Below are 11293 nucleotides of genomic sequence, written 5' to 3'. Positions count from 1 at the left end.
ACCAAAAAATAACTACTAAATTGACGAGAAAAAATGTCAATTTTAGATGGCTGACACCAGAAGGGATTCTTGTCACATGGCAGGAGAGAAGGTTCCGTCTAGACTCAGTGGAGAAGGCAGAGGAGTTTTATAGGGAGAATTTTGGTAGTGAGGAAGATTTAACTGAGGGAGAGGTGAGACAGGAAAGGGAAACATCAGTTCAGGCTGTGGAAAGAAAGGCAATGTACCCTAAAGGAAAGCGGGTTGATACTAGAGAGGATATAGACAATGGCAAAAATGAAGGGAAACATGATGAGGATAGACCTAAAGAAATTAAAGAGGCCAGACCGACAAGATTGATAGTGGAAAAAGAAAAGGATTTACAACCTCAAGAGTCTAGGCCGCCAATAATAACTAGATCTAAACATAGATGAGGGGAAAAAAGGTGTTGAATCCATATCCATCAATGTTAATGGTCTCAACTCTCCAATAAAAAGGAAAAAGTTTTTGAATAAATTGTATAAGATGAATTTAGATATAATCATGTTGCAAGAAGTCCATATAAAAAAACAATATCAATACCTATTGAACTGCCCTAAATTGGGGAACATGTTTGCGGCACTATCACAATATAAGAAAGGAGGAGTGGTAGTATATATTAAACAAGAAATCTTGGCAAAGCAAATTTACAAAGATGAAGAGGGCAGAATTTTAATTGTAGAAATAATTCTGAATAAAATGAAAATCCTTCTAGTGGGAATCTATGCTCCGAATGAGGGGCAGAAACAATTTTATAAAAAACTACACAATATTATTTATTATTCAATTGGAATATGACAATATATGTATAATGGGAGACTACAATGCAATTATGGATAGATGCCTAGATTATAAATGTGGAAAGAATAGAAAAAGAATTAGAAGTACAATACCTGATACATTCTTAAAAATGGCTAATGAGCTTAATATTCAGGATATTTGGAGAGAGAGGAACCCAGGGAAACAACAGTTTACATTTTACTCTGGACGGCACCAGTCATGGTCCAGAATTGACATGGTGTGGGTGTCAGCAGGTCTAAATTTAGAGGTAGAGGATGTTGTAATCGACACAAACTCCTGGGCCAACCATAACCCAATTAGAATTAGATGGAAAGGGCAGAAAAGAATGAGGAGATGGACTTTGAAAAGGGCAATTCTTAAACATAAGGAATTTAAATTGAATTTGGAAAAACAAATGGGCCTATTTTTCGAGACAAATAAAAAGGAGGACACGAACTGCCAAAACTTATGGGATACTGCCAAAGCGTATATGAGAGGTGTGGCAATTTCCTATATGGCCAGGGAAAACAAAATTAAAACACAACGATTAAGACATTTAGAAGAAGAATTAACCAGAGTTGAGGAAGATTTGCAAAAGGAACCACAAAGAAGTGGGTTGAAACAGCAGATAAATTTAATTAGGCATAAGATGGACATTATTGGCAAGGAAGAGTTAGGGCAGCAGATAAAACGTACTAAACAATTTTTTTTTGAAAATGCCAATAAACCGGGGAGATGGCTGGCCTATAAAATTAAAAAACATAACAATAAACAAAGGATTACTAAACTTTGCAATACAGAAGGTGATATGGTGTATCAGAACGAAGGAAAGAAATCAGTGGCATACGAATTTTATAAGAATTTATACAAAGATGAAAAACGGAGAAATAACGATGATATTGTACAGTACTTGCAAACAGCTGATTTACCGAAAGTCCCAAAAGAATTTAAAATTTTATTGAACAAAGAGATAACACCTTTGGAACTTTTGGAAGCAATTAAGAAACAAAAAAATAATAAAGCACCTGGGCCAAATGGCCTACCTGCAGAAGTGTATAAGATCATACAAGAACTTTTAAGTCCAATAATGTTGGAACTATTTAATGAGGTCTTAACCAAGGCTAAAACACCAGCTTCATGGGAAGAAGCTTTCCTTACTCTTGATTCCTAAGGAAAATGCAGATCTGGCGCATATCAAAAATTATAGACCCATCTCATTATTAAACTCAGATTATAAGATCTTCATGTCTATAATGGCCCAAAGACTTGAAAGATTTTTAGCAGATTTTATACACTCTGATCAAAATGGCTTCTTACCCAAAAGATACATAAGAAACAATGTCAGGATTATTTTGGATATTTTGGAGTATTACGAGGTGCACAATGAAAAGCAAATGAGTTTAATCTTTCTTGATGCATAAAAAGCTTTCAACAACGTGAAATGGGATTTTATGTTTGAGCAATTGGTGTATATGGACTTCGGGGTAAATTTTATAAACATGTTTAAATCAGTTTATTCTAACCAGGTAGCGAAAGTAATAATTAATGGAGAAATGACTGATAGTTTTCCGATTCAAAAAGGTACGAGACAAGGCTGCCCGTTATCACCTTTGTTGTTTATTTTATCCCTAGAGGTATTGGCCAGAGTAACTCAAAAAGATAGGCAGATCAAAGGTTTAGAGATCAAGGAAGAAACGTTCAAAACGCAAGCCTTTGCAGATGATTTAGTTTTTATAATTGAAGAGCCATTGCAATCAGGGATAAAATTGATGGAGGTCTTGAGCAAGTACGGGGAAATTGCAGGTTTGAAGATAAATAAAGAAAAAACTAAAATGCTTGTCAAAAACATGACTAAAGTACAGAAACATGATTTGGCTGATAGATTGGGTATTCAAATTACGAATAAAATAANAGGAATACAATTAACTGCTAGATGCATTACATTAAAGAGAGATAATTATGACAAATTAGTTGAACAAATCAAAGCTGATTTAGATATTTGGACCAACTTACAACTTTCTTTCATGGGCAGAATAGCAGTAATTAAAATGAATGTGTTGCCGAAAATTTTATTTTTGTTTCAATGCATACCCATAAAATTGGACAAGAATATTTTTCAAAATCTTAATAAAATTGTTCTCAAATTTATTTGGCAGGGAAGGAAGGCAAGGATTAGATTAAAATTACTGCAGGATTCAAAAGAAAGGGGGTTTTTTGGCCTCTCTGATATGGAAAAATACTATCAGGCCATAGATTGGATACTCTTAAAAAACAGGAGATTACTATGTTTAGAAGGCCATGACTTACAAATAGGATGGCATGCTATGCTATGGGACCAAAAATACAGGTCACATAAATATTTTCGTAGGCACTATATTAGACGGGCTCTAATTGATATATGGGCAAAAACCTGGAAACTGAATTACACTCAAGTCCCTGGCTGGGTTTCACCGCTAGAAATATACGTACATCCAAAATTTATTCAATTAGGGAAGATTATAACATATAAAAACGTATTAGATGAGAAAGGGGAATTGAAATCTAGGAAAATCTTGCAAGACGAAGGATTAAAATTAGAATGGTGGGCATACCTTCAATTGCAGGCGAGATGTCGGAAAGATAAAAAAGAATTAGGCATAAAAACAGAATTGACAGGGCTGGATAAAATATTACTAGGTACTGAGGATAAAATGATTAAAAAGCTATATCATTATTTGTTAGAACAGGCCTTATACGAAACACAGGTAAAAGAGACCATGTTAGGATGGAGCAGGGACTTTGATCTTAATCTTGATCTGCATATCTGGCAAGAACTATGGACACGAAATAGGAAGCTCACTCTGGTTACATCCTACAAAGAAAACCTGTACAAAATGTTTTACAGGTGGCACTACTCGCCCACAAGACTAGCTAAAATGGCCCCTAACATTTCCCCTACATGTTGGAAATGTAATTTGGCAAGAGGGACATATTATCATATGTGGTGGGAGTGCCTGAAAGCCCGTGTTTTTTGGAACAAGGTTAAAAAATGGTTAGAAGAAATATTAACAACAGAGGTAGAGCTAAAACCAGAACTCTTCCTACTAGGTATTACCATACAAAAATATGATAAAGGGGCACTTTACCTAATGCTACACATTTTCACGGCCGCCAGACTGACCTTCGCACAAAATTGGAGAAACAAAGAAATCCCTACTGAAGAACAGATTCTACATAAAATTTTATTGTGTGTGGACATGGACAGGCTAACTATGGAACTAAAGGACAAGACAGAAACGGACTATTTTGGAATCTGGGACAAATTTTACTGCTGGTATGAGTCAAGAAGAACTGTTCCAGGTTTTGAGTTAAAGTTTAAGTTTGTGGTATATAAAATTATATGTTAATATATAGAGAAACAAGCTCGAGATTGTATAATATTGTATTATATAGGGGAATATATATATATATATATATATATATATATATATATATATATATATATATATATATATATATATATATATATATATATATATATATATATATATATATATATATATATATATATATATATATATATATATATATATATATATATATATATATATATATATATATATATATATATATATATATATATAGATATATAGATATATATAGATATAGATATAGATATATAGATATATAGATATAGATATAGATATAGATATAGATATAGATGTATATATAGAACTTTAAGTATGATAAGGAACGAATTGTTAGGATTATATATACTGGAACGTCATGTCATGTCCTTTTTTGTTTTAATTGTTTTATTAATAAAAAACTTTTTTTTTTAAAAAAAGAGGGGATTGACAAAAATATTTTCATAACACTTTAGTATTAATTTTCTTGTTTGATTTCAGCTCCTTTAAGCTAAAGAAGCATATAGAAGCTGATATTTAGAATTTTCTCACAATATACTGTATGTTGGCCAAATAAATAAATAAACATCTAATTATAGTAGAAATCTATCTAAAAAAAAGAATTTATAGGCATGAAACTGTCTAAACCTCATTCTAATAAAATGGATAATTATACATTTAGGCATAGTAGTAGGTCCCCTCAAATATTAGAAACAAACTGATTTCTATATTTGCTTTTAAATAAGTTCTAGTTAAGTCTTTTTACTGATATCAGACAGATGTTATCTATTTCCTAGTATTATCAGCAAAATGATTTTTATACAGTGAATAAATTACAAGGAAATTAACAAGGAAATTACCATTAAGGAAATTAATGGTATAGGGTTTCCTGCCTGAGCAGGGGGTTGGACTAGATGACCTCCAAGGTCCCTTCCAACTTTTATTATTATTATTATTATTATTATTATTATTATTATTATTATTATTATTATTATTAACAATTCCAATTCTAGGACATTGAAATAGTTTTGAATCAAGATGAAAATGTGTCATTTTAATACAATTTTTAGGCATTTTCCTTTTAAATTTGAGCACAGGATGTTCTATGCAGAATAGTCATTAATCTAGCAGGTTAAGAGGAAAGTATAATAGTGCTATGTGAAGAAGTCTCTTCAAGATTTCATAGACAGATCTATAGTTTTCTTGGCAGCAAGATGGAAATTGCATGCCATTGTTGCCTTCTAGGATGGCTTTTCGTCTTCCAGTCTATCTTACTACAGTTCTCCTGGAAACCCCCTCCCCATCCAAATAGATTTAAGGCTAGCCCTCCTTAGCTTCTGAGCACAGAGAAGGTCAGACAGGTGCTACCACATGCAAAGCAAACTGAAGCTTTCTTTTAAATACCATATATTGAAAATGTCTGAATAAAAAAAAATGCTTCTTGTCATCATAGTAACAGACCATAACAACAAGATTGCCACAAAATATTTCTGACTCCAATGCCTAAGCAAAAACGCCTTTTTAAAGGCTAGTAAGTTTTGAACCAGCTATGTATTGGGGTCTATGTGTGTGAGATTGTTCCAGAGGCAGACACCACTGTGGAAGAGATATCTTCCTGAGTGCTGTCAGGTTTCAGGGAAAAGTTTTACAATTTGTAAAAATCAATGCCTAGTATTAGAGCAGATATGCAATATTATATTTAGTTAGATTTTAGTGCACTTAAAAACATCTGTGAATATGCTAGAATGAGGATTGTGGAGAACATCTATGCTGCCATAAATGGTAATGACGATGGAACACAAATTTAATAAATACACACTCTACACATTTCACTTGTAGAAAACTAATGGTTAAGAAAATATTGTATTTGATGTCATTTTGTTATACAAAACTTTAGAGTTTTAACAAAGTATTTAATACTGAGTGCCATACCAAGTGCACTAATCAAACTAGTGGTAAGGAACTCAGGCACCACACAGGTTATGTTGAAAGTAAACACAGGGTCAGTCATAAAGGATTCAAATGTCTATACACCAATGCACAGAGTATGAGCAATAAATTGGGTGAATTAGAAATTCATGTAAATGAGGACAGATATGATATTGTCGCCATTATAGAAATTTGGGGGGATGAAACCCACAAACAGAACATACAGCTAGATGGATTTAAATTATTTAAAAGAAACAGGCCAAATAAAAGAAGAGGTGGAGTTGCATTATATATAAAAATGACTACATCTCTACAGAAATAGAGCACAACAATGATGAAAACTGTCTTGAATGCATTTGGGTAAATATAAAAAGGGGAAAAATGACATTGCCATAGGTGTATACTATAGGCTACCCAACCAAACAGGGAAAATAGATGAACTATTTGCTAGTCAGTTAACTAAGGTATGTAGAAAGCACATCACAATATTAATGGGGGACTTTAATTACCCTGACATCAACTGGGAGAAAAACTCTGCATCAAATGGAAGATCAAACAGATTCCTGACAAATATAGCAGACAACTTTGTCTCCCAAAAAGTAGAGAAGGGAACTAGGGGATCAGCCATATTGGACTTACTTCTCACTAACAGAGATGAAATGATAGAAAGTGTTGAAGCTACAGGAACCTTGGGGGGGGGAGTGATCATGCAATATTGGAATTCAACATTATGCAAGCACAAGCAATAGAACATAGTCAAACTAGAGTCTTGGACTTTAAGAGAGCTAATTTCAATTAACTTAGAGACAGCTTGGGGTAGGATTCCATGGTGTAGAATCCTCAAGGGGAAAACAACTCAAGAAGCTTGGGAAATTTTGAAAAGTGAGATTATAAAAGCTCAATCTAGCACAATACCAACAAAGAACAAAAACAACAGCTCTCAAAAAAACCCAGCATGGCTGCATAAAAAACTCTGATGAATTGAAAGACAAAAAGGACAAGTATAAAAAGTGGAAAGAGGGGCATATAAGTAAGGCAAAATATCAGCAACTACCCTGAGCCTGCAAAGGTGAAGGGAGGAAAGCTAAGGCTCAAAATGAACTAAGGCTTGCGACAAAAATAACAAAAAAAGTTTCTTTCAACATGTAAAAACAAGAAAAAAGTTAAAGAAATGATTGGTCCATTAGTGGGAGAAAGTGGCAAGAAGGTGACAAGCAACAGGGAGAAAGCAGAACTATTTGGCTTGTTTTTTGCATCCATCTTTACACTAAGGGAAAAACAGTCTAACCTATTAAAAACAGTACCGTAAAAAACAGATTAGAAACACAAGTTAAGATAGGCAAGAAAATGGTAAATGAGCATCTGTTCACCCTAGACAAATTCAAATCACAGATGGATTACACCCCAAGGTTCTGAAGGAACTGGCATATGTGATATATGTAAGCAATCCAATATTTACATGCTTTAAGTTTTCAATTTCAACCCTCAGCAGCCTAGCTAGCATGCATGATAATGGAAGATGCTAAAGGAGTTGTGGTTTGGCAGTATCTGAAGAGCTGCAGCTGGCCTACCCCCAGAACAAATGTGAACATTACAAGGTGGTTTCTGCTGATTGTCTTGAAAAAGCCAGGAGCTATCCATTATCTTGCCTTGGCTAAGTAGGATTTTATAGCAATAATTAGCACTTAGAACTGAGAAAGGATAGTTAGTGCAGTTGTCTCCACAGTAAGGTGATATATTACCTAAAACAAATAATCTAGATGCCACATTTTAACAGGCCGAAGCTTCTGGACAGTTTTCAAAGATAACCTCCATGGAGAAGTAAGCCTGAGCTTGGAAAAATAACTTATGGTCACAGCTTTCACCTAGGTATCCATTTCTAGAATAAAACTGGGTTCAGAAGAATCTCCACATATGGATTCAATGTTTTCAGAGAGAAAAATATCTCATGTAGCTGAGAATCATGTTCTATGTTTTTATTAACACTTTGCATTTCTGTATTCTCTAAGTTTTATGACTTCCAAGTTTTGTAACTGTCCAGAGCTCTATACAAATGGTTCTATCATTTCATACATAAATAAAAAAGCATGGGGGAAAAAAGAGTCCATAAGTTAAAGGATCAAATCAGACTCGCCCTAAAGCAGCACTTTAAAACCATTAGGTTTTAACTGAAAGCTATATTATGCAATTTGATATAAAGAAGAGACCATTGTCATCTACTGCTATCTACCCCACCCCAGATACACTAACAGTAGCCAATCTTCCTTTATCTATCTACAGTGCTTTTTTTCTAAAAAAAAAAAAAAGTGCCGGAACTCACACACGTCATGTAAATCATGGTGGTAAATCAGCACTCTAGTTGACTGGCAAGGAGCCTGTTTCCCAGGCTTCAATCACTTCCCTGGCTGTTTTTGTGCCTGCTCGTTCAACAATTTTAGTAGCTGGAAAATTGAATGTGTGTCCTTGTTCATTGCAGTGTGAGGCTACCAATGACTACATCTTGCAAGACCACAGTACATCTTGCTAAATCTTGAATCCCCTATGCATGGATACCTTTTGCAGACTTCAGTGCTATCATTCCAGAAATTCTTCACTGTGAACTGATTCAGCTCACTGTGCCTGTTCATACTTGTAGGTGGATCATAAGCTTTTTTCACAGATAGGAACCAACAGGTGAAGCTAGAGAAAGTTTCATCTAGTACTCGGGCAATTAGCACAGGAGCCCCTCAGGGCTGTCTGCTTTCATTGCTCTTTTCTGTCTATACCAGGCATGACAAACTGCCGGCCCACGGGCTGGATACATCACGCAGAAACCGCGCCCACCCCATTGCCAGCAATGGGGAAAAAGTCGCGATATGTCGCACGAGATCATGTGACATCACGAGTTTGACATGCCTGGTCTATACTAATGCCTACATCTCAAGGGAAGCTTCTGTTAAAGTAGTTTGCAGATGATAAAATGGTCATTGACCTCATTCGAGATAGTGATGAACCTGCATATAGAAGAGAGGTTGAACAACTGGCCCTGTGGTGCAGCCAGAACACTCTGAGCTAAATATGCTTAAAACTGTAGAAGTAAGAGTGGATTTTAAGAGGAGCCCTTCTATTCTACACCTCTTACTATATTCGACAGGACAGTATCAGCAGTAGAGTCCTTCAAGTTTTTGGGTCTTTAATTTCCTAGCACTTGAAATGGACACTTAATATTAGAACCATCATTAAAAAGGCACAATAAAGAATGTTCTTCCTGCGTCAACTCTGGAAGTTCAGACTGACCCAAGAGCTGTGGATATAGTTCTAGAGAGGAATTATTGAGTCTGTCCTTTGTATTTCTATAACTGTCTGTCCTGTCCTGTTTGTTGTTTGGTACAACAACCAAACAAGACAGGTATACTCCAATGGATAGTTAAGACTGCAGAAAGAACAATTGCAACTAGCCTGCCTTTCATAGAAGACCTGTATATTGCGCAGGTCAGAAGGAGATCTGAGAAGACCCTCCTTCAGACCCCCTCACAGACCCCCTCACATCCTGGGCATAAACTCTTTCAGCTCCTTCCTCCTTGGAATGGCACTACTGGGCACTGCATGCCAAAACAATTAGACAGGGGGACAATTTTTTCCTTCATGCCAGCAATCTGCTGAAACCTAATTCTCAGAGTGCTGTCTAATGTCCTATGTATATTCACCCTTGTAGTATGGCTGTAGTATTATCATTTATCCTTATCTTTTTTAGTTTCCACCTCTTATTGGCATTATTCTCTTATTGGCATTATGATTATTATTATTCTATTGCTTTGTATATACACTGAGAGCTACTGCATTGAAGGCAAATTCCTTGTGTGTCTAATCACACTTGGCCAATAAAGTATTCGGTTTCTGTTCTGTTCTATTCTAAACTGAAATCTCAAGACAGTACAAAAAGAGGCATGGCATGTATGGCACACAAAAGATTTGTTCCAGCTGCTGTGCTTTCCTCAGTTATTCCCCAAGTATGAATCCTCCCTCAACCATTCTATAGCTTTCCTTAGCATGGAGTTTTACTTACCTTTCGATTCATTCTCTTCCCATGATAGAGCTTAGATCTGGAACATTTTGCTGTTATGGATACAACAGCTGAACAAGAATGGTTTTGAATACCTCTGTCCTATCAAATTGAACTTACAATTTGCATCACATCCTTTGGAAATTCCCTGCTAATAAGGATGTGAACCATTAAATCTCAATGTGGGAAAGCCTATAAGTACACAAAAGGCAGGCTTATTTTGAGTTGTAACATGTTATAACTTGTAGATTGGCTGTTTCCCATAAGTGAATGATTAAACATGATGCAACAAGGAATCAAGGAGCTTGCTTAATTTCCCTTAAGCAAATGGGTTGATTGCTTAATTTACGCCAATGCAATACACAGAAGTTGCTTTAATCTGTTCCATCTTCTTTGTCATCCTGCAATGCTTTTGGTCTCACAGTCCTTGCTCACTTAATCAACAGATTTGGAAATGCCCTCCATCCTAGGTCCTGTTTCTCTTAGCTTTGTTTCTTATAATGAATCATTGAGGAAAGGTTTCTGAATCAAATAAGCTGTGACAAATATTATTTTACAGACATCTTAATTCATTTTTCCCACCCACTTTTGCTGTTTTATTCAAACGAAACAAGAATTGCTACAGACAGGAAACAAACTGCAATAATCTGAAGTAACTTTTACTGTTACTTCCGCATTACTAAATTTTCCAATTGTAGCATAGCAATTTCAGAATTAATGCTAAACCAGAGCAGCAGCATATGAAGACTACCTTTATAGTGATTCAGTACTTCAACCCAAAACAAGATGCTTTGTGTATTCTGTGTGCTTAATTTAAGCCTGTCAGTTTTGGGTGAGGACTTAATACACAGTGAAAATTCCACTGGTTTGTATCAAGTGGCTTATAGATCAGGAAAAAAACCTAAGAAAACTTCCTTTTTCTTAAATTGGTATCATATGTTTTAGATTTCTATTCCCAGAATTCTCAGCCAGATGCTAGATATTCTGGAAGTTGGTCCAGCACATCTGAAAAAACATCACGTTGGGAAAATCTGTTCAGAATGTATTTTCTCGACTTAAGAAATCCTCATCGATAATGGAGGGGTTTTTACACAATAGGATTAGTTGAGCAAAAACCTATCAGCAGAAGGAAACTAAA

At 35.2% G+C, this 11293-nt stretch overlaps 1 protein-coding gene across 1 annotated transcript in view; it reads right to left on the bottom strand.

The window, feature by feature from the left end:
- Positions 1–10284, bottom strand: part of LOC107285496 (toll-like receptor 2) — a 16300-nt gene extending 6016 nt beyond the window's left edge. Inside the window, exon 1 of the mRNA XM_015813689.1 lies at positions 10159–10284. The gene's annotated coding sequence lies outside the window, so the exon portion shown is untranslated. The remainder of the gene's footprint in view (positions 1–10158) is intronic.
- Between the last annotated feature and the right edge of the window lie 1009 nt (positions 10285–11293).

This window comes from Protobothrops mucrosquamatus, unplaced genomic scaffold (genome assembly GCF_001527695.2).
Source record: "Protobothrops mucrosquamatus isolate PMUCROS unplaced genomic scaffold, P.Mucros_1.0 scaffold181, whole genome shotgun sequence".
NCBI lineage: Eukaryota > Metazoa > Chordata > Lepidosauria > Squamata > Viperidae > Protobothrops > Protobothrops mucrosquamatus.
This window is presented reverse-complemented; position numbering and strand designations above follow the sequence as displayed.